Source organism: Mirounga leonina, unplaced genomic scaffold, assembly GCF_011800145.1.
Source record: "Mirounga leonina isolate KUSES-001 unplaced genomic scaffold, KU_Mleo_1.0 Mir_101595, whole genome shotgun sequence".
In the NCBI taxonomy this organism is placed as follows: domain Eukaryota; kingdom Metazoa; phylum Chordata; class Mammalia; order Carnivora; family Phocidae; genus Mirounga; species Mirounga leonina.
In genome coordinates, this window is record NW_023270158.1 from 8,651,958 (window position 1) to 8,677,774 (window position 25,817).

General features: G+C 36.0%; 1 long non-coding RNA gene across 1 annotated transcript in view; it reads right to left on the bottom strand.

Moving 5' to 3' along the window:
• The window catches only part of LOC118007710, a 621,984-nt gene that overhangs the window by 13,198 nt on the left and 582,969 nt on the right, over nt 1-25,817 (bottom strand). The gene's annotated exons all lie outside the window — the stretch shown is intronic.

Sequence of the window (25,817 nt, forward strand, 5' to 3'; positions counted from 1 at the left end):
TTTAAAAAGTCAAACTGAATTGAAACATAATTTTCATCAAGCTTATCCTAGTCAAAATATTCTATTTTCCCCTAGCAGTTAGTGCCACAACAATCCCTAAAAATATCTCCACTGTCATTCTCTAATTCAAAAAAAATTCATTAGAAAATAAATGCTCAACCTTCTAGAAGATTCCACAATTCTGTTTTTTTCATATAGAGGTGATTAATTGAGCACGGTGTCTCATTGGGAATCAGATCCTCATACAAACCTTATCTATCACTTATCACTGGTTAAAACTACTGGGGAGGTCACTTACCTTCTGTAGGCGTGCTCACTTTCTTCACTAGGAAACGGATGGTTAAATGATTTTGGAGTCCCCTTCACCACTAAATTCTATATTACAACCAAAACTGCATGACCCAGGCTTTATTAACACTTTTTTTAAAATTTTTTTGGTTTTTTTTAATACTTTATTTTCTAATCTAGGAAGAAAATCACATCCTCATGTAACAAATTGAACAATGAAACCCTTTTTAATGACCAGAATAGTGCTCTCTGCATTTTTATTGATTTTTGAAATGTGACTCACAGGTTGTCTTTATTTTTCTTTTGTCATATTTTATTTTTCAATTTGTCTGGAAAGGGCCAAAACTTCATATACACATAATGAGAAAAATTAATGTGAAAGTAAAATATATCTTACATACTGGGAAAAACATTAAAAACTTGACCAAATGACACTTTTGCCAGAGGAACCAATTTTAGTTGAACTCCTAAATTCTACTTCTATCTTGTATGTTTTATTTAGAGGCAATTTGAATCTTCTCACACTGCAAGAAGTCCTCCCAATAATGCTAAACTTTAAAATTTAATGTTTATGAAAATATAAGAATTAGTCAAGCCTTACAATCTCGGGCAAATTGAAAAAATTAATGCACGCATCTTCTTTCCCAGCATCCGCAGCAGTGACCACAACAAGTCAGTCAAATTAAGTGAAATAAAGAAATACTCTCTAGGTATAGGTGTTTGAGGTTAAAGTCTGGCTTACAGGCTCTTAATATAGGCCTCAATATCTCTTGATAAAATTCACAACAATGGTTAGCATTTTTGAGTGGCTAATATATAAAAAGGTGCTTTATCTTATAATCTATAATCTTTATAAAAAACCCACTCAGAAGGAAATCTTACCCCTATTTTTCAGAGAATGAAACAAGGTCAGAGGAACTAACTTGCCTAAGGTTACTAAATCTGGTTAAAGAGGAGTTAAGTCATACTTTAACCCAGATGTGCCTGATTCCAGTATTTACATTCTTTTCATTTTAATACAGTTAATATGTGCAAGACAATATGCTTATCTTCAGGTTGCCCATATGTTCAGATTTAGTGAAGCAGAGGTATGTGCAGATTTATCTAAAGCAAAAGCAGTCTATAGCAGAACCTGTGACAGAAGCTCAAAGGGCCCACTCCCGTTCACTTGGAGAAGAAATGATGAATGTTTAGCAAGGTGGAGTTTATGTTATTTGCCAGAATTCCTCTTAGGGGCAACACTTTATTTGTTAGAATTTTTTTGGCACAAACCTTTATTAGTGCTGAGATGGACAATTTCTGAAAGAATATACACAAAACAACAAAAACCAGTTGCATAGTAACGAAGAAAGGACTTCAGAGGAGAAAAGGGTTGATTGTATTAACTTATTTGAGAGAGGGAGCAAGCACGGAGTGGGAGGGGTAGGGGCAAAGGGAGAGGGAGAAGCATATTCCCCACAGAGCAGGGAGCCCAACATGGGGCTCAATCCTAGGACCCTGGGATCAAGACCTGAGCGGAAGGCAGATGCTTAACCAACTGAACCAGGTGCCCCAAGAAAGGAGGATTTATAAATGAGATCTTACAGGTTGTGCAGAATAAAACCCCCACAACTTTCCTATTGTCAGTATGATCTGCATTGGTGGTTCTCCATCAGGGCCAATTTGACAATGTCTAGAGACAGATTTGGTCATCACAGCTCAGGGGAGGGGTATGTGCATCTCCTGGGTTGAGCCCAGTGATGCTGCTAAACATCCCACCATGCACAGGATGGCCTCCCAAAACAAAGAATCATGTAGCCCAAATGTCAGTAGTGCCATAGTTGAGAAACCTTGCAAAAGATTAAGCAAAACACCAGTTCTCAAACTCAACTGCAGAAAAACCAAGAAGGGAGTTCAGCAAGGAAAACAAAGGATATTTTTTTCTTGTGCACTGTTCAACATAAAACCCCCCACCAACATTCCTGTGTTTGGTATCACCTATATCAGTGATTCTCAGAGTTGACTTGCCCCCAGGGGACATTTGGCAATGTCTGGAGACATTTTTGGTTGTTCCTCCTAGGCGGCAAGACTGTTACTGGCATCTAGTGGGTACAAGTCAGGGATAAACATCCTATAATGCACAGGGCAGCACCAAAACAATGGATTTTTCAGCCCAAAATGTCTATGGTATTGATGTCAAGAAACTGTGGTTTACACTGACTAACAAAAGTTCTGAGTGAATTGGGTTTTTTTTTTTGTTTTATTTTGTTTTGTTTTGTTTTAGAAACTCAAGGAAATACTGATTTCTGCATCCAAACTAGAACAGAGTGAAGGCAGATCACTGAGCATGCACTGACACAGGAGACAGTATGAGGCTTCAGCTAACCTCAGTTATTCCCGTACAATCCTTAGTATGGTGATTCACATTCAGTAGGTACTCAACAAATATTACATCCCTTCTGCCCTGCTTCTCCCATCACCCATTATAAAATACTTACTCACCACAATCCTGGGTGCTGTTACTCACACCATTGGATACTCGTTCCCCCATTTGGCAAACCCTTTCTCCTTCCTCTTTGCCAGGTCAAATGAGACTCATCATTCTGTGTCCAGTCCAAGTGCTACATCTTCCCCAAGATTCTACCTGCTCTCCTCCATTTCAAAACTTCTATAGTTCTTGTTATCTACCAATAATGTTGACATTTGTACTAGTTTGCATCCCTGCTGAGACAATTTTGAAAAAATCAAATTAAGAGAAATTACACAAATATTTAAATAGACTATAAAAAACTAACAGTTACAATAGTTTTATCCTGTATGATTGACAAATCATGAGAGAACTGTCCAGAACTAAATCTGCATAAGAAGCCAGTAAAGTATACAATAAAGGTGGAATCTTTAAGTAAAGTCTATTCCAAAACAAATTTTTAAAAAATTCAAAAATACATAACACACATACATACCAGGACAACTGATCAACAATCAAAATCCTACTCTGAAAAAAAATCCCTACTAGCTTCTTGCTTTTTATTAAAAAAAAAAATAAAAGAACTTGAAGCTCACTCATACAGGAAAATAATTTCTGATATTAAAGTAGAAAAAAATTAAACATAAAAGCAACCACAGAAACTTAAAGGTAAATATTAATAGGTTTAAAAATGTAAAAATGAAATGTCAAAAATACCCTACATGGCAAAGGAAACAATAATTTAAAATATATAAAACAGTCACAGCTATTGACATTTAATATACAGAGATTTTTACCAAGAAAAAATAAAGGGTGAAGCCCAAAATAGATATATGGGCAGAAATGTAAAAGGCAGTTCACCAAACAGACAAACAAGTAAGCAGTAAACATGAAAAACTGCTTAACTTCTTTCTAATCAAATTAAAGAAAGTTAAACCAATGACCTAATTTTATTCTCTAGAAAATTGGGCTGGGATTTTAAAAATAAGACTGGAAATACCTAATACTAATAAGGATACAGGGAAATAAACATTGATAAATTATAATTTGGAAAATTATATTCCTTGGAGGGGTAGTTGGCATTATGTATAAAATCAGCTCATGTTTAATACAGTCTGACCCAGTAATAACCATCCAGACGTTTACCTTAAAGACATAATCATATAACCATACTAAGACGTATATACAAAGCTATTTATCACAGGGTTGCTTAGAAGAACTAAATTTTAGAAAACAACCCTGAAAGTCCAATGACAGGATACTAGTTAAATAAACTGCAGCATACCTATTCCTGATTTGCTCTAGGAGAAATGATGTTCTTAAAGAATATTTAAGAGTAAAAGGGGAAGTTTATAAATGCATCTATTTTTAGAAATTCACATTGGCCTATAGTATCTAGATAGAAAAAAGCAGATAGGATAGACACACATTAATGTCAGTCATAATTTGCTATATTATGAAATTACAGGTGGTTTTAATATTTTTCTAAAGTTTCTACACTTTTATTATAATAAAAATGATATTGTAATTTTAAAATAATTGCTTCAAAAGTAACTTAATGAATAATTAAATGACTAAAGAAATTAATCAAGAGGCGTTGTAGTTGAAAGTATTCAAAATACAAGCATCTCTTCTGTTTCCCCATTAAAACGCAAATATCATTGATGGGAAACCTCTCTTTCCCACCACTACATCTTGAGCGCTGAAAACAATGCCTATGGAACACAGTAGAAGCACAGTAAATATCTGAACAAATTCGTAAAGAAAAAACTGAAAGTAAGTACATTATTTTATTTTCATTGAGACAAAGTAAGCTTTTCTATTTCTGTTTCTTTTTTTTTTTGTCCGGTAACATCTATTGGCCTATACCTCATCTTCTGTTTAATAATAAGAATAATGTTAAATGTTGTCACCACAAAACAAAACAAAAACAAAGGAACACAGGGCAACTTTAGCAAGTGCTGGATATGTTTATTTCCTTGATTGTGGTGATGGTATCATGAGTGCTTACACATGCCCAGAGTCATCAGACTGCACACATGAAATTTGTGTAATTCTTTGTATATAAATAATACCTCAGTAAAGCTAATTTAAAAAAAAAAAAAAAAGAACTGGGGATGGCTCCCAACTTATTTGGAACAGAGACCTGTTGTCCTTTTCCATGTGACCAATGGGAACTCTAGTTCTGTTTCTTTGTTTTGTTTCAATAATTACATGGATTTCACAGTCAGGGTTTTCTAACTCTTACACATCAAAATGAAGTAAAAAATGATCAGATAACATTTGTTAAAAAAATGACACTGCAGTACTTATCAAAAGGATTCCAGTTTTTCTTAAAAATATTATAGCCATATGCAAATACACTCATGTTTGTCAGTGCTTAGAGACAGATTTGTCATGATACATGAGAATATTAATAATTGTCATCTCTGCAAAGTTAGGTTGGGGAAAGCAATTATGTAGCTCTCTTACTCATGTAATAAAAACTACTTTCTGTATGAATACCAAACACAGTATATATGTCATCAAGACTAAGACTCAAGCATTTGAGGTTCTTTTTTAATCAAGCATACAGCAGAATCTCAAAGTAATCTACTTTTGTGCAGAAATAAAATTTGGGGGTTCTTATGGTTTTACTTGCAAAATTTGGAATTGTTTTCATTTTATTTTTTAATTTTTTTAAAATTTTTATTTATTTGTCAGAGAGAGAGAGAGCGCACAAACGCACAAGCAGGGGGAGCAACAGGCTTCCCGTCGAGCAGGGAGCCCGACGTGGGGCTCGATCCCAGGACCCTGGGATCATGACCTGAGCCAAAGGCAGCCGCTTAACCAAATGAGCCACCCAGGCGCCCCCGAATTGTTTTCATTTTAGGAAGAAGCAAAAATTGTGTGAGAACACAAAAAGAGAAAGACAAAGATTATGAATTCTGTCCATGTGAAGAAATAGCTTTCTGATGCCACAAAATAAATGAGCAGGAGGAAGAGGAGGCACCCACAGAAAGGGGCATTTTCACCTCATTTTACAGATGCTCTGAGAGGTCATACAACTTCCCCACAGTAGGTGAATAGTCAAGCTGACTAGCTCTGGGCTTAAAATTATAAATTCTGTAAAGAAGCAGTGTAGATTGTACAGAAACACAGGAGCGATGAGAAAGACATTAAGGGAAGCATATGGATACCTCACTTCGTACCAAAAAGGTATGTATTTTCAGGTATTTTCACAGTTGGTATTTTCACACTTGGCAATGTTTTTTCTACTCTTCTCTCCTAGGCACGGGAATTTATTCAGATATTTATTGTGCTTCTACTATGTTCCACAGGCATTGTTTTCAGTGCTTAAGGTGCAGTGGTGGAAAAGAAAGAGGTTTGCCATCAATGATATTTGCATTTTAATGAGGGAACTAGAAGAGATGCTTGTATTTTTTTTTTTAAAGATTTTATTTATTTATTTGAGAGAGAGAGTGAGAGAGAGAAAGAGCACAAGAGGGGGGAGCGGGAGAGGGAGAAGCAGACTCCCTGCCGAGCAGGGAGCCCGATGCGGGACTCGATCCTGGGACTCCAGGATCATGACCCGAGCCGAAGGCAGTCGCTTAACCAACTGAGCCACCCAGGCGCCCGAGATGCTTGTATTTTGAATATTTTCAACTACAATGCCTCTTGATTAATTTCTTTAGTCATTTATTATTCATTAAGTTCTCTAGGCCTGGGGAGAAGAGTAGGAAAGTGTGCCTGTAGTTTTCTAGCACTGGAGAAACGTGGATAGTAAATTCAAAGTTTAAAATGATAGAACTACAAATATTGATTAATGCAATCAGACTTTTCAGAAGTCCTTTTAAAAGATCAGTCTCAACAATATGGTGAGAGATCTGTTCACTTAGACATTTAGTAAACTGTGGACCACAGCAATAACAAGAGGTAAAAGGAATGTGCTCCTACTATGTTCCACAGGTACATAAAAATATATATTTAAGACGTATATATGAAAGACTGCAATAAAGCCTTCCTATTCATGGCTGGGGGGAGGGATGGGAATGCAAAATAAGCAAAATAACCTGCCAGTGTAACAAGTCATAAATTCAGTAATCAATTTATAACCTCTATTGTCTGAATTTGTGGGAATAAAATTATGAAGTGCCACCTTAGCAATATTGAGGGTGGCAGACACTGGTGGGTTGCCCACTGAACAGTCACCCCCACTACCTCCCTCCTATTTGCTGGCATAACCCACTCCCCATGATTCGGTTCAAAAAGCCAGAAAAAAAAAAAAAAAAAAAAACACAGCCTATTCTCCCTTGCAGCTACAGCATAGGCATGAGACTCAAACCTGCCCTATGGGACTGACAGGAAAATGGGCTTGGCCATTTTAAAGAAAGATCTTCCTTCCTTAAGAACAGAGGCATGCAGGTATAAGCTCTCCTTTCTGCTTGTGTACCTAATTGTGTGAAGACATGAGGTTTTAACAGTCATTTTAGAAAGTGACAAAGTAAATCTGAAGACCACCAATATGTTAGGCATGACAGAACATAGATGTGGAGAGCACCTAGATCCTGGATGGCATCACTGGGCTGGGGAATTAGAGCCGGTGTGGCAGTCATGGAGGGGTGGCCCTCAGATCTCTGTTCAAGAAAGAGTTTACTGGTCAGTGGCAAGGAGCGCAGGGAGCTGACAGCCCCCAGCCTCAAACAATCCATGGCAGCAACTGAGCTGAGGTCGAGCTCTTCAGGAAGGGCTAGCCAGTCACTGAGCACAGTGCAACACCGGGACTCAGTCATTTCTGCACAACATGGGACTGCTCTATGGACTCTGTTTTAGTAGAGCTCCCTGTTAGGCTGCTTCTGGGCTTCTCAGAGCCTCAGTATAGTCTTATGCTCTTGCTCCCAAATTCTTCTTCCCTTCCCCTTCCTTCACAGGTATCAGATAAGAGCTGTGGGCACAAGGATGTCTCTGACGACTCCTGATCCTTTTCTTCTCTGTACCTTTCATAGGTGCTATCAGCCAATAAACACTGGACCCAGCAAATACACCCAAGAATCCCCTACCTCTGAACTTCACATTATATGAAATAAATGTCTCTATTATTTAAGTCATTATTAATTATATTACCAGCAGTCCAAATCATCTTAACTGATAAACAGGGAAAATGGTCATATAGTACTTTGTGTTGAGGCAGTGAATTATCCATTATTTCAAAGAGGCTCCAATGAGGGATACTTTACTAGGATGAGAATTGACTATAATAAGCAACTTAAACCCCCTCCTCTGGATGTTTATTTAATGGGGACATTACAAACACGGGATTCTATAGGAAACTGATATAATGTTATAAAAAATTGGAAGCACATCAAACAAGCCCGAGTTTTGAACAGTCAGGAGCAATTAGAGAAAGAAGTGAGAAACCAGAAGAGTAGAAAACTTGAGCAGCAGTCATGAAAAGACCCAATATCAAGGTCATCTGAACCAATAGCTTTAACAGCATTCATACATAACAGCTGCACCCAGAGTACATCACTGGCTCTGACAGATTTGAAATGTAGCTGACCAGAGAATTCCTTGTAATCAACAACATAAAGGGGCTCAGGGTGAATAATTCAACCTAATGGAGATACATAGTCAAAAGCAATAGGAATCTTCTCTTGGACACAAGAAATTACAATTTTTTTTTCACACAGTAGGGGAAAAAAGAGAGAGGAACTGATGGGCCATCTTTGTTTTTCCACCTGAGCTTGAAAATCCAATTTAAAAAAAGCCAAGAGCAAGTATTTTCTAACAGAATATTGAGAAAGTCAGCAAAACATTTCTCTCCCTCTCCCTTCCCTTCCTATAACCCAAGTGCCCTTCCCTTTATAAAAAAAAAAAGGGTAATTCAGGATTTCTTGGTGTATTGATTGGAAAAAATCTATAATTTAGTGGCAAGATGGAAGAACTGGTCCTCTCTCTTTACGCTGACTCATCCATTTCGCTTCCCAAATTCAATGTCATTCAAGTCCATATAACTACCATAGTCTTTGACACCTCCTCACCTAGCACACAAACAATAATAAAAGCCTGTTACTGCTTACCACCACATGTAAATGTCACCCTTTTGGTCCCTTCTCTGACTGCAAACTTCTGTTTTCTACAAGACCTTCTAACAGGGCAAAACGCCTGCAATAATGTTTACCCAGCTTAAATAAAGTCCAACCAATCATCCAAAGCTTGCAATTTGTGGTGAACTTTCAGCAATAAGTGTACTGATGTGTTTTGGGGTCCTAATTAAAATTTCAATTGGAACCCATTTCTCATATTCAGCAAAATCCCTTTGAAGCCTGAACTAATTGCTTTTTAGGATTGTGTTCTGTGAGGACCCATATGCTGTTTTACAAGAGTGTTTTAATTTTCTCTGGAATCAATAAATGTGGCCTTGTCATATGTCTGTATTTCTGTTTTCATTCTGGGTGTAGGCCTTTCCTATGACACACACCCTTGTTCATCACAGTGCCTTCCCATGAAGTGCCATGTAACAATCCATTTCAACTTGACTCTCTCATGGATGAGAGTGTAAAAGGATGTCTTCGACTTCTGGGAAAGAGTCCCCTCCTTATGCGCCCCTTAACTTCTATAGTACATACTTAATGTGTGTGTGTGGCCAGTTTTGCTGAGAACACACAGCCTGGCACCAGACTACCACATCCTCAAGACCCCACTCTGTCATTTAGAACTCTGAACATGATACATAATATGCAGAGTAAACTGAATTTACTGTTCCCATAGATGAGGGACAAAGATTCATTCACATGACATCTGTTCATAACAGCATTCTAGATTGAGCTAGGCTCCAGGTTTCTCTTTCCATAGAAGAAGATCTGATTGGTCCAATTTAGATCAGATGTTCACTTATGGCCCAGTCAAAAGTTGTGGGTGGGAGGACTGGTGGTAATAGGGTCCTCTAACAAAAACGTAGCGGCTAGGACCCCATCCCTGTATTAGAGAGGAGGCAAACTTCAGAGAAAAGGGACCTTAATGACTACAGCATTAAATTGTTTTTCTTATAAAGAAAGCTTCTATGTATCTAGCATTTTACAGATCCAGCTAGCAGCTCCAGTTGTCATGCAGAGACCACCAAAGTTCTTTTTAGACATTTCTTTAAAATATGAGCATTTTCATAGTACCTAGAGAATCAACTCATTGGTATATCCATTGTTATTTATCACTTATTTTACCAAACCCATTTCTGCAAACTTTGATAAGATCATCTGATAGCAGTATCTACTTCTAATGAATTTTAATAACCGTTTTCCAAGGACAGTACTCACACTAATATTTATATAACTTCCCAAGCCTATTCTTTGCAAAATCTGAAACTGTTCAATTAATAAACATTCATGTCTAAAATAAGACAATTCCTATCACTTGAATTTTTCTGCCCCCGAACACTTTTACATGAAACTTAGTTTCATTATCATATTATCATACTTAGATATTAACATGTTAGCACTAAAAATAACTGTTCAGTGTTACACTTGTGATTTAGGTAAGACAAAGTATTTCTTGGCACTATCTACTTTTCATATCATCCTAAACCACAAAGGAATTGATTTAGGGTAACTCTCAAATACAACATAGATTTTTTTTAATCACAGATCTAATTCATTATCATATCTCATTCATTTATTATTGATGTGTTATCTCAATGTATCAGTTTGCTATGCTGAAATTTAAGTAATCCACATAGGAAACTGAATAAATATTAATCACATTGGCTGCTTCTGGAAATATCTTAGAGTACAACATTGGATGTGCCAGAAAAAATAAATCTTAAGACTGTACATAGTATCCCTTGAGGTCAAAGAACCTTGAAAAGAAAGAAAATAAACTATGTGGTTAAATGTGGACTGAAATATTGAGGGAATGATGTTTCAAAGGCAAAATTGGTGGGTTCAGAGGAATGGTTTCATGGAATTTTTCTTGCCAAGTATTTTGCTATCATGTAGACAGCTCCTTTATGTTTTTGAGATATTCAGTCATACCAGATAATATGGCAGGACTAGGATGAAAGGGTTTTTTTTTCCCTACTTTTACTGAGGTTTAACTGGCATACAACATTGTGTAATTTTAAGGTGGACAACATGATGACCTGATACACTTATATGTTGCAAAATGATCAGCACCATAAGATAGCTCACACTTCCATCGTATCAAATAATTACCATTTCTTTTTGTGGTGAGAACATGTAAGATTCACTTTCTTAATAACTTTCAAATATATAATGCATTATTAACTGTAATTACCATACTGTACACTAGATCCTCAAAATTTATCTTTTAACTGTGAAGTTGTACCCTTTGACCAACATCTCCTCATTTCTCCCACCCTGAAGGGTTTATATACATCCTCTCAATCCCTACTCTAAAGCCCAGAGGCCCCTGACTCCACTACGATTTTGTGGAAAGCAAAGAAGAAATGGCCCAGGCCACTGGTTTTACATGCTTTAACTGCCAGTGCAAATGATCTCTCTGACTGATGTCTGGGCCTGTTGTTTATTCAGAAACCTTCATGTGTAGGTTTTCATGGCAAACGATGGTGTGTCCTGAGCCCGCAGCCATGAGTTGGTGGAGAAATCCCAGACCAAAATAAAACACTTGTGCTCCTGTGGAAAATCTACTGGACTGTTTCCTCATGATCCAGCCAACACTGGCACATGGTGGGTGCTTACAAGCTCAACAGATGAAGCCCAGAGAGGCTTGAAGTGAATTGCCCAAATCTACTGTGCTAGCACAGTGAGGAAATGTGCATGTACAGACAAAGCCCTGTGTTCATAGTGATGACAAAACTTCTCAAATATGAATCTCGGACAAGTACACACAGCCCAATCTAGCACCTGTGCCCTACTTAATCTCGGGAGTGTGCATAGAAAACATTCATTATTCTGCCAGCAATCCCACCCTTTGACCATTGTACTCCTTGAGCATCACATCATGTGGCCTAAGAAAGATCAGGGGCCTCCAGGGTTATGATCACTAAACAAGTAACCATCATGACATTGGAGTCTAACCATGCTGCTGACAGTATTGGTAAGAGAAACCTCCATCTGTGAGGTAGGGCTAGGGTCCCTCTTCAAGAGCAAACAGATGTGGGTTGAATACAACAAGTTCCACCACGTTACATTCCTTTTTTAAAAGTAATGAAACATACGTGCAAATTAAAAAAAGAAAAAAAAAGACATCTACAACTAAATTTAACAAATGTTAATATTTTGCCATACTAATTTTCTTAGCAAATGAAAGATTATACAGAAGGCTAAACTTCTCCTACCTTAACCTATCTCCCTTCCTTGCACTCCAGGGATACGGTCTTGCAGTTGGAGCGTATCATTCCCATGTGTATTTTATATGCTTACTACTGGTACATGTGCCCATAAAAAATATATAGTATTATTTCAAGGGCTTTATTCTACAGAAGTGGTATCATGCCATATGAATTCTTTTGAATTTTCTCATTATGTAGTGAAATTCAACAAAGCCAATTTATGTAGATATGGTTCATTCATTTAAATTGCTGAATAGCATGCCATTCTATGATTACGTGAAAAGTTATTTTCAGGGTTTTTTTTTTTGTATCATGAAAAATGCTGCAATGAATATTCTTACACATGTCTCTGTACATGTGTGTAGGAGTTTAAGGTATATACAGGACTGATATTCAAAAGAAATATACCAATAGGACCATGCCAGTCATTTGCAATATGTTCATTCTGATTGATTGCTACCCATGATAACAGTTATTAAATATTCTGAGTATCACCCTGGATACAAATCTAGAGGAGCAATCACTGGGTCATCAAGTATGTGCAGTTTCACCATTACCAGGTATTACCTAGTAAGTCTTCAAGGTGGTTAAACCAATTTATACACCCACCAGTAGTTTAATATGTGCATTCCTCTTTCCCCACAATTGATTTTGTTAGACTTTCTAACTTTCGTTGGTCGAATGAGTGTGAAATGTATTTTGTTTTGATTTGCAGTTTCCTGATTAATTGTCAGGTGAAACATCATCTTTTATTGGCCATTTAGAACTCTTGTAAATTGCCTGTTCATAGCCCTTACTCCATTTTCCTTGGGGCCCCCCTATCGCTTGCTAGTTGGTTTGTGTTCTCTGTTGATTCTGCATATTAATCCTTTGTCCATTATAAGGGTTGCTAGTGTCTTCTTGCCATCTTTGCCTTATGTTTCATTTCCTTTATGGTGTCACTTACTCTATAGAATAACATTTTGTGTGTGTGCTCTATGTGTTTGGATAAACAATTAAACTCTTGAAGTCTCCACTCCATTTATTCATTTATAAAATGAGGACAATAATGCCTTCTTCACAAGATTGCTGTGAATAAAAATAATGAGGTAATAATTGTACGGGGTAATACTCAAGAAAGAGTAGTTGTCTTCCTGTGGCCCCACCTTCAAACAGAAGGGGAAACAAGAGCCCACTACGATGCAAATATTCTTCATTGAACTATGTGATGTGTCAAAAAAGAAATCATTTAAATACTTAAACAGAACGATGAGTTGACTGAGTTACGTAACTCACTCAATAAATATTTACTGAACCCTTTCTATGTGCCAGTCATAGAATTAAAATGAGACGCAAAACAGACCACAGCTTTTCTAGTGGGGAGAGAGAGAAACAAGCAAAACAAGCATTATTTACTACTGTGTCAGGATAAATAAAACGAAGTTCAAAGGGATTACAAAAATAGAGGGCACACCTTGCACTTTGTGGCCACAGAGATCCCATCACATAAGCAATTGGAGCAGAAACCTAGAAGAATTGAGGAAGAGAGCCAAATTGAAGGAAGTATGTGCAAAGACCCTGAGGCTCTGGCACACAGTCAGTCAAGCAGAACAAGGGCAGTGTGAGGGAAGGAAATAGAGCAAGAGTGATAGAAGAAGTGACCAGTGACTGGGCAATGACCTTGGAGGTCACAATAAGGATTCTGAATCTTGTTCTAAGTGGGAGGGAAAGCCCGTGGAGGGTTCTGAGCAGAGGAATGACATGTTATAACTTATGTTTTTAAAGGATCCACCTAACTACAGGCTGAAGAAAGGGCTATTGGAGTGCAGGAGAAGTCAGGAGACAGTAAGAGGATGTCTTTGTTGCACAGAAGCTTTACAAAGCTATTCCTGATAATCTCTCAGGACTTGAAAATAAGCTACTCTGAAATGAAATCTCCAATGCAGCAAATGGTGTGATTTCTATTAACTACTATTGTACAATCCACATTTAACCCAGAACCCAGCAGAACATAAGAAAGAGTGACAAAAACAAATGATGGAAAAACACTGCCAAACTTGTTTACCTCTCATCTGCCCTGGCCAGTTTGTGCATTTTTCTTTGGCTTCTTTGGCTCAAAGAAATCAAGGCCTATTTAGGACAGCTACTCTCTTTGGATTAAACTGTGTCAAGGGGCTTGGGTAAAAGCTGTAGTTTCCCCATGATTATTTTTTCAGCATTATTACTTGGTGACATGGAGAGGTCATATCTAACTTTCCCTCTCAAGATATGCTGGGAATCTGATAATAAATTCTTCCAATACTGTCTCACTCTCCAAGGTGTTCTAATTGATTTTTCTCCCTGTTGTTTAGAATCCAAGGCTATTTAATTAATGGGATTCTTTTACACAAATAGAAAAACTCAGCATGACCAATGTCAGAGTGGTCAACAGATCAGAGCTCCCCTGCCTCCCAGCTATAACACCTTATTAGGTCTGGTTCCTTCAGCCTGCCTGCCAACCCACAGTTGCTTAATATTACGTGCTTCAAAAAGTTTCTGCTTTTGCATTGAAAGAACCAGTTTTATTTGTTAAGAAATTATTCCTAGAGCAGAACTCCCCAAACTTTGATGTGGAAATGAAGAACCTAGAAATCTTGTTAAAATGCAGATTTGAATTTAGGAGATCTGGGGCAGGGCCCAGGACAGTTCATTTCCCAGGTGATGTTGATACTTTATTAACAAGGATCTATAGGGAAGGCAACCACAGCTTCACTTGTTATTAAAATATATATGTATATATTTTTGTATATATCTTCTTATATATATAAGATATATGCAAAATATATGTCTAAATAGTTGAGAGTATATTTAGAACAGTTACTACTTGTGGATAAATAAGTGTCAAATGGCTTGTGTAGAAAGTAGTGCAACTTTTGTTTTTTAAGAGCATCAGTATTTGGTGTCATGAAAGGGTCAAGTCTAAACTTTCAAGCTGAAAATTTGAAACATATTTAAGTATGGTAATGCATACTAATAATTTACCACCTTGCATTAATAACCTAAAAAGCTACTTCCCCTACCAATAAGATCTTTTTCAAAAAAGGGGAATTACTATTCATCGTTGGTGGAATTCCTTCAAGGTCAAAAGCTTGCAGTGCTCAATGTGTAAAACCCTCTGCTCTGGTTCTCAAACTATACTCCCAGAACCAGCAGCACCAGAATCACCTGGAAACTTTTTAAGATTCCAAATTTCAGACTCCACCCCAAACCTACTGGGGATCAGAAACGCTGTTCATAGGGCCCAGCTACCTCTATTGGAACAAACCCTGCAAATGACTGAATTTTGAGAACTACTGCTCTACAGGACTAGTTGCATTATTTCCATTTCTACATAAATAACATTCATATGAGTTTCTTAAATGCATAGGACCCGTAAGAAAAAAAAAATACAACCCCCATAAACTTCATCTTAATAGTATCTATGCATACAAATGAATTAGTAAATACAAACCTGGCATAAGAGGGAAAATTAGTACAAGTTTTCCCACAATGTATAATATTCTTTCCTTCTTTATTAATGCAACTAGTAGCTATTCATTGCATGAAGGAGGAAGCCCAAAAATTAACACAGACATTAACATTTTAAATTTTAGGCAATTTATAGCAAGCAGTAAGCTCTCTGGAGGCCAGCTTGATATTGCTTTGAGGGCCACTTCTCAATTTCTTACACAAAGAATATCTAGGCATTGTTCTTTTCTCATCTCCAAGTTTATTCCTCCTGGGTAGAAGCCATTTGAACATCCCTTCTATATAATTGACTATTTATATGCAGCTATTACTGGCGAATTTTACCCTCTTGAGGGCCACTAACCATGCCTGGGCCTGATTCTAGGATACTTTTATGATGAAATGTCACGAGGAGATGAGAATCTAACTATGGAACATCTTCAGGCTGGTTTTTCTTAAGGCTTCTCCGAAAAAAATGTTATCAGGTATCACACATGGGTCCACTTCAGTCCTGGGTCCTACAAAAAAAGTACTCCTCAGAAGTAATTGCTAAATTCTAATAAATTTCCAAGTGAGAGGGCTCCCTTTAGTGCTGGCAGTGGCCCTGGAAAGAGCTAGAAATAGTTTCATGTCATCATTTAGGATTAGAATCTGTAATATTTCAACATAAAATGCACTTCATAAATCACAAATATCTCTGTACTGCATTCTCATCTGGACTTTTGGAAAAGTTCTTTTTGCTCACTTTTATATCGTATGTTTTCAATGTTTAACCAATATGTACTTATTTAAAAATATTTTTAATCTCTTGAGAATTGACTTAAGTAAACTAACAAAAGGAATAAATCTAACAGCTTCTATGAGAACATAATATTAATGAACAATTCAAGGAAAATTATTAATAAACTTTTGATGGTTAATTTTGTGTGTTTGTCAACTTGGCTGGGCCACAGTGCCCAAATATTTGGTCAAACAATGTTCTGCTTATTTCTGTGGTTTTTTTAATCAGATTGACATTTAAATTGATGGACTCTGAAAAAATAAAAAGGTGAGTGGGCCTGATCCACTAAGTGAGGGGCTTAAGAGAACAAAGACCCAATCACCCTCAAGCAAGAAGGAATTCTGCCAGCCCAATTCCTTTGGACTCAACTGCAAGTCTTTCCTGGGTTTCCAGCGTACTGGCCTATCCCATCAGATTTTAGATTTGCCAAGCCCCTACAGTTCCGTGAGCCAGTATCTTGAAATCAATCAATCCATCTCTCTATCTACAAAATCAATGTTGTACATATACGTACATAAACAATATTAGCAGGAAATTATATGTACAACACTGTCTTTTCTTTTGTCATTTAGTGAAAATCCACCTGACACACTGATTATCTCTATCTGAAAGAACTCTCAAGGAGAAAACTTTCCCTGTCAAGCAGCCACCAGGGTATGCTTATTTACTGATACAGGGGCAATACTCCACCCATGGAGAAATTCTTCCTGGGAAAAGAAATAGGCATTTAAAAATAAGATACGCTCTTATCTGTCTGGCATAGACTCAGCATGGGACAGTCTGAAGAGAGGAAGATGAATGCACTAAATAGATCTGTAAGGATTTCCCCTCCCCTCCAGTGTGGTGTTACTTAATTTTTGTCATCTAGTACCCCTGGCTGCAAAGAATAAGGTCCCTCTCCTTCCTTGGCAATGAAAGACATGCCCATAAGTTCATTCAAGACTTTGTTCCAGCTACAGAAGACGGGAAAGTATAACTTTATCTTCCTGACACATGTTGTTTTAGTGCTTAGTGAAATAAATGGTTTCTATATTGCACATCATTATTCATATACTAAACTTTTTTGGGAAACATCTGAAAAAGATTTGCAATTTGGATCATCTCTTAACATTCTGATTTTTCTTCAGTTATGTTTAGGGATTTCCATGTATTAAAAAATCATAAATATTCAGGATTAAGTCTGCAAGGAGAGCAGAGAAAAAAAAAAAACCCTAATATTCTGTCCCTGAAAAGTTCAAATGAGAGAACCAGTGTGTTGTTTTCACCCCAGGTAGCAATTTCAAGAGATGAGTATCAATTTAAAATTAACTGTCCTTCAACCATACTTCAATAATAAAAATTTAAGAATTAACTGTCCCCCAAACTAGTCAAATATCCCCTTTCTTAGAAACATTCAGGCTTTTGTTTATTTTTTTTTGTTGTTTTTTTGTTTTTAAAGATTTTATTTATTTGACAGAGAGAGAGAGCACAAGCAGGGGGAGCGGCAGAGGGAGAAGCAGGCTCCCCACTAAGCAAGGACCCCCCCAGTGTGGGGCTCGATCCCAGGACCCTGAGATCATTACCCAAGATGAAGGCAGACGCTTGACCGACTGAGCCACCCAGGCAACCCCAGGCTTTTGTTTATAACTGAAAATACATTGGCTTTAATTTTGTGTTCCTCAAACTTCCAATAGAATACCTTGGTAATTATGTACAGTCTCAGGTCAGATTTCTAATAAAATTTCAAGTGCTGTCCAGGACTGTACAATGGAAGAGCGAATTGAGGAATCAGCAAAGAGTTCAGAAACTAGAATGGCAGTAATGGAAACAGGGATGCAAAATAAGATTTTCCACAGTGAAAAACTAACAATTTAACAACTAACTTCAGTTCCTAAAAATTATAATGACCAACTAAGGAATAATGACGCCATTTGCAATATGAACCAAGCTCAACTAACAGAGCAAAATTGCACACAAATCAAGGTAGACACAAAAATAATTTACTCCATGAAAAATTAAAAGCATTAACATACACCGTAAAAGATGATCAAAGTTTTTCTAGTGATTTGTTGACCCCATTCATCCAGCAAATTTGCCCTCCCTACCTGCCCCTCCCTACACATCTCCTCCCTCCCTATTGCTTAGTCTGCTCCTGTCATACCAGCCTTCCTGCTCTGCCCTCCAGACATACTTCCACTTCAGACTTTGGCGCTTGCCATTCCCTCTGCCTGAAAACCTCTTCCTGCAAGGAGACACTTGGGTCATTTCTTCTCCTTCCTCAGACCTTTACTCTAAAACCACTCACTCAGAGAAGCCTTACCTGGCCACCCTACCTTTCAGTAGCTTTTATCACCCTTCCCTGAAATCATTTACCTGCCTTAGGTAAGTGACTCACTCTCTCTCTTTTTCCAGCTTTGAGGAAACAAGTTGCCTTGTTGGAGATGCCCACATGGTAAAGAACAGAGGATAGCCTCCAAGCAAAAACTACAAAGGAGAAGAGGCCCTTTGTCTGGGAGCCCATAAAGAACAGAATCCTGCTAATCACCACAAGAACTTGGAAGTGGATCATTTCCTAGTCAAGACTTCAGATAACAACAAGCCCAGCCTACACCTCGATTACAGCCTCTGACAGACCAATTACAGAGAAGCCACATAACCTGTATCCAGATTCTTGACTTATACAAAATTGTGAGATAATAAATATACACTGTTCTAAGTTACTACATTTTGGGATAATTTGGTATACAACAACAGATAACCAATACATATACAAAAAATTCCTGATGGAATTTTGACTGGGGTTGTGGTAAGTATATAGATCAATATGGGGAAAATTGCAATTGTTGTTATATTGAATCTTCTAATCTATGAACACAGTGTCTCTCTCCAGTTATTTAGGTCTTTGATTTCCCTACTCAGCATTTTGTAGTTTTCAGCATACATTTCCTTTACATGTTTCATTAGATTTATGCTTATGCATTTCATTCTCTGCAACTATTAAATTTTTTTTCTGTTATAGTTTCCCATTGTTCAACGGTAGTACAAAGAACTATAATTGATTTTTGTGTTTTTACCTAGTATCCTGTGACCTCAAACCCATTTACTAGTTCCAGGAAGTTTTTGTAGATACTGGGATATTCTCTATGAACAATCATGTTGTTTGGGAACTACCCAGAACTTCCAGTGCAGTGTTGAACAGCAGAGGAGATGGACATCTTTGCCTTATTTCTGATCTTAGGGGGAAAGTGCTCAACCTTTCATCAGTAAGTAATGTTATCTCTGGATGTTTTGCAGCTGCCCTTTACCAGGACATTCCCCTCTATTTCTAATTTGCTGGGGAGTTTTCTCATGATGGATGTTGAATTTTGTCAGTTGATATAATCATATTTTTTTTAATTTAGATTGTTAATATGGTGGAATTCATTGATTTTCAAATATTAAAGCAGCTTTGCACACTTGAAATGCACCCCCACTTGACTGTCCTGTATTGTTCTTTTTTTATATGTTGGTGGATTTTTTTGCTAATATTTTGTTGTGGAGTTTAGGTCTTTGGTCATGATGGATAATGGTCGGCAGTTTTATTTTTTTGTGTTTTCTTTGTATGGTTTTGATATCAGGGATTGCTGGTCTCACAAAATGGGTTTAGAAATGTTCCCTCCTCTTCGATTTTCTGGAGAACACTATGTAGAATTAGTGTTATTTCCTCCTTAAATGTTTGGTAGAGTTTGCCAGTGGAACCATCTTGGTATGTATATTTCCTTTTTTGAAGAATTTAACTATAACTTCAATCTCTTTAATAGTTATGGGATTACTTAAGTAATCTATTTTTTCTTCAGCAAATGTTGATAGTTTGTGAGTTTGAGAATTCTCTATTTCATTTAAATTATTGAAATGTCTGGAGAACTGTTCATAGTATACCTATCTTTTTGTTTGTCAGCTTTACTGAGGTATCATTGACAAATAAAATTCTAAGATATATAAAGTACACAACGTAATAATTTGATATATATAATATACATTTGAAAGGATTCCCATAATCAAGTTAACACATCCATCACTTCATGTATTTGATTTTTTTTTTTTTTTTTTTGGTGGGAACATTTAAGTTCCGTTCTCTTAGAAAATTTCAATTATACAAAACAGTGTTGCCAACTATAGTCACCATGTTATTCATTAGATACTCAGAACTTACTCATCTTATAACTGGAAGTTTGTACCCTTTTACTGACCTCACCCTGTTTTCCCCAGCCCCTAGGAACAACGTTTTACTGTTTCAGTGAGTTTCAACTTTTTTTTTTTTTAAGATTCTGTATCTAAAGGCTATTATGCTGTATTTGTCTTTTTCTGTCTGACTTATTCCACTTAGCATAATGATCTAATTTTCTTTAGATATATACCCAGAAGTGAGATTGCTGGATCATACGATGGTCTTAACTTTAACTTATTCAGGAACCTCCATACTGTTTTCCATAGTGAATGCACCAATTTACATTACCACCAAAAGTACTCAAGGGTTTCTTTTTTTTTCCCACATCCTTACCAGCATCTGTTGTCTCATCTTTTTGATAATAGTCATACTAACAAGTGAAGACAATGTCTCACGATGGTTTTGATTTGCATTTCAGATGGAGATTAGTGATGTTGAACACGTTTTCTTGTACCTGTTGACCATTTGTATGTCTTCTTTAGAAAAATATCTATTCAGGTCAGGATGCCTGGGTGGCTCAGTCCGTTAAGCGTCTGCCTTCAGCTCAGGTCATGATCCTAGGGTCCTGGGATGGAGTCCCACATCAGGCTCCGCATCATGCTCCTTGCTCGGCAGGGATCTTCATTCTCCCTCTACCTGTCTCCCCGCTGCATGTACTCTCGTACTCTGTGGCATGCTCTCTCTCTCTCTCTGGCAAATAAATTAAATTTTTTTTTTTTAAAAAGGGCCTATTCAGGTCTTTTGCCAGTTTTTTAAATTGGGTTACTTTGTTTTTTGCTATTGAGTTGTAGTTCAACTGATATTTTGGATATTGACATTTCATCAAATATACGATTTATAAATATTCCATAGGTAGCCTTTTCATTTTGTTGTTGATTTGCTCTTCTGTACAAAAGATCTTTAGTGTGATATGGTCCCAATACCTTATTTTTGCTTTGATTGCTTATACTCTGGGTGCCAAATTTTAAAAAAATCCTTACTAAGAGCAATGTCTAGGAGCTTACCCACTGTTTTCTACTAAGAACTTTATAGTTTTAGGTCTTTTATTCTTTAATCCGTTTTGAGTTGATTTTTGTGTATGGTGTAAAATAGGGGTCCAGTTTGATTCTTTTGCATATGGGTACCCAGTTTTCCCAACACCATTTATTGAACACCCTATCTTTTCTCCCACTGTGTATATTCTTGGCTCTTTTGTTCTAAATTAATTGGCTATATAAGCATGGGTTTATTTCTCGGCTTCCAATTCTGTTCCACTGATCTATGTCTGTTTTTAGGCCAATAACATTCATTTTTGATTACTATAGCTTTGTAATATAGTTTGAAATCAGAATGGCTGGTATCTCCAGCTTTGTTCTTCTTTGTCAAGATTGCTTTGGCTATTCAAAGTCTTTTGTGGTTCCACTCAAATCTGAAGATTATTTTTTCTATCCCTGTGAAAAAAGTCATTGGGATGTTAATAGGAATTGCATTTGAATCTCTGATTCCTTTGGGTAATACAGAAATTTTAACAATGTTAATTCTTCTAATCTATGCCCATGGAATATCTTTCTATTTATTTATTTCTTCTTCAATCTCCTTCATCATTGTCTTCTAGTTTTCAGTGTACAACTCTTTTGTTCACATCCCTGGTTAAATTTATACCTATTTTATTTTTTTTGATGCTGTTGTAAATGGGACTGGTAGTTTCTCCTTTTGGTAATTCATTGTTGGTGTATAAAAATGCAACTGATTTTTTTATATTGATTTTGTATCATGTATCCTGAAACTTTACTGAATTAGTTTGTAAGTTCTAACAGTCTTTTGGTAGAATCTTTAGGGGGTTTTATAAATAATACCATTTATCTCCAAATACAGACAATTTAACAACTTCTTTTCTAAATTGGATGGCTTTAATTCATTTTCTTGCCTAATTTCCCCAGCTAGGACTTCTACCAAACATAAGTAGTAACAGTGGGTGCCACAGTCTTGTTCCTCATCTTAGAGGAAAAGCTTTCTGCTTTTCACTGTTAAGTATGATGTTAACTGTGGTTTGTCATATATGACCTATATTATGATGAAATATGTTTCCTCTATATCCATTTTGTTTAGAGTTTTTTATTATGAGATGATGTTAAACTTTGTTAAATGCTTTTTCTGCATCTATAGGGATGAATGCAGGATTTTTATCTTATGCTAATATAGTGTATCACACTTACTGATTTGCTGATGTTGAACTATCCTTGCATACCCAGAATAAATCCCACTTGATCATGTGTATATTAGCCTTTAATGTATGTGGAGTCTATAATTAGAACTTCTTTTCCATTTCTGGTATTGGTAATATGTGTCTTTTACTCTTAGTAAGCCTTAGTGCAGTTTAACAATTTTATTGATTTTTTTTTACAGTATCACTTATTTGATTTTCTCTATTGTTTTTAATTTTATTGATTCTTCCTCTTAGCTTTATTATTTCCTTCCTTCTCAGTGCTTTGGGTTTATTTTGCTCTTCTTCATCCAGTTTCATAAGATTGAAGTCTTTAGGTCACTGATTTCAGATCTTTCCTCTTTTATAAGTATTTAAATGCTGTAAATTTCCACCAAAGCACTGCTTCAGCTGCACTGCAAAAATAAGATAGGTTGTATTATTAATCCAAGTATTTTCTAACTTCTCTAGAGACTTCCTTTTGACATGCAGATTACTTAGAAATGCATTGTTTTAATACCAAATGATCAAAGATTTTCCTGTTATTTATTTCTAATTAAATTCTTTAATTGCCATAGAACATACTAACATACTTTTTATGGTTTCAATTCTTTTAAATTTGTTAAGTTTTGTTTTATATGCACCATGATACAGTCTATCTTGGTGAATGTTTCATGTGCATTTGAGGAGAATGTGTATTTAGCTGTTAGTAGGTAGAATATTCTATAAATGTTAATATCCAGTTTATTGATGATACTGCACATTCTTCTATATTTTTTTCTGATTTTCTGTTTATCAGTTCTATCAGTTACTGAGAGAAGAGTATTAAGGTCCCCAAATACAAATGTGGTTCGTTTTTCGCTTTTCCCTCTCTTTTTCATTACTCTGTTCTCTCTTTTCTGCCTTCTTTTAGGTTATTTGAACATTTTTGGTATTCCATTTAAATTCTTCATCTACCTTTTTTTAAATTTATCTTCTTGTGTTTCTTTTTTGGAATGCTTGCTCTATGAAGTATACATACTGAACTTGTTATTGTATACATAGAATCAATGTTTTATCACTTCAAGTGGTGTAAAAAAAATCTTTCCACCATATACGTCCCTTTACCCATTCCCTTTAGGTTGTAATTGTCTTATGTATAACACTGTCATTAAAAACCCATCAGACAATATTATAATTTTTTCTTCTGACCTAACATTTTAAATAGCTTGACAGGAAAACAATCTATTATATTAAGCTAGATATTTACCATTTAGGTTTCTTTTTATTATTATTTTATTATTCCTTCTGGTATCATCTCCCTCCTTTCTGATCTTCCCTTAGAAATTCTTTCACAGCAGGTCGGCTGGCAGCAAATTCTCTTAGTTTCCCTTTATCTGAAATTGTCTTTATTTCACCTTTATTGCTAAAGAATTATTTTTGCTAGATAAAGAATTCTGGATTGAACAGTTGTTTTATCACTTGAAAAATGTTTTAATTCCTTCTTTCATCACTGTCTCTGATGAGAAATCAGCTCTCAGTTGAATCATTGTTCCCCATTAAACTATGTGATGTTTTTCTCTGGTTGTTTTCATGATTCCGTTTTTGACTTTAGGTTTTCAGCAGTTTGATTATGATGTGTCTGGGTTTGGATTTCTTTGCCTTTATTTGTTTTGAGTTTGCTGAACTTCTTGAATCTGTAGTAGGTTCATGTCTTCTACAAATCTATGAAGTTTCTGGCCATTATTTCCTCAAATATTTTTCTGTAAGTCACTCTTCTTTTTCTGGGTTCAAATAACACAAAGACTTTTTTTGTTATTATCTCACAGGTCCCCTGGCTCTGTCCATTTTGTCGTTTTTTTGGGGGGGGTAATTTTTATTAATCTACCTACAAATTCATGGATTCTGTCCTCTTTCAGCTTCATGCTGCTATTAAACCCTTCCAGTTATTTTATATTTCAATTCCAAAATTTCCTTTCAATTCTTCTTCATATTTTCTATTTCTTTGCTGATGTCTCCTGTCTTTCCAATTTTTAAAGGGTATTCATCTCTACTTACTGAAGCAATAAAAACTTAAAAAACTAAAAAAACTTTTAAAAAAGTTTTTATTATAGAGCAAAGGCAATCAATACTGAATTAAGATAGAGAATAAAAAATGTCATGGTACTTTGCATTTGTGAAAGAGGCTATATATTTGGTGGTTAACATGCTTGACCACAAATCAGAATATTTGGGTTCTAGTATAAAATCTGCAATTTACTTTTGTCATTTACTTCCTAGGCCATTTTTTTAATTTTGAAATTGAAACTAAGCTAATATATTTGATTAGGAAATTCATTACTTCATAAATAATAGTGTCAATTTAAAGTATAGAACTCATGTTTCTCAGTTTCCATGTCTTCAGTTTTATTTAGTTATATAAGGTTCATAAATCCTGATTTAAGGACATATGCTTTGTAATAATCAAAGTTATAAAAACTATTAAACTGAAAAGTGATGGTTTATAAATGCCAAAGCATTCATTACTACACAAGTAATCATATACATATGATTGCATATATATGGTTGTACATATATGTGTATTTGTTACAGGAATAAGGAAAAAATGAGATTCATTTGTAAAATAAGTGTTTTATGATAAATGTTTTAAAACATGCTCCAGAAATCCTATGATGCATCTCTGATGTTCACGGGCTTGGTTCTATGGCTGCTGATGCTAAATGTTTTACTGCATTCTTTGTAGGATTCTGCACACCAGTAGTTTTGTACATGCATTAGCACACCTACAAGGTGAGAAACAAAAATGGTTGCATATGGTTGCCCAACACACAGGTGACTCACATCCAAGCCCATCATGCCTCTTCTGGTTAATTCTGTCTTTGTCCCCCTTCTACAATGGTAATCTAAGTATTGAAAAGCTTTTGCTGATTTTCTCTTCCTCGGAACTCTGATGGTACCTTTCCTCCTGAGGAGTTATTCTCAGGGTCTGTTCTGTTTTACTCCATTATCATACAATTTTTGGGCCCAAAACTGAAATCACCAACATTCTTTAGTATAAAATCCTCTCTTACCTAATGTCCATTTTCATCTTGCAATTTTGAGCAAAGAAAGTTAGGGGGAAATTTAGTGTATCTATTTAATACCTTTTTTTTTTAGAAGAAGAAGATAACCTGATTTATTTTAAAAAGACAAAATAAGATCCTG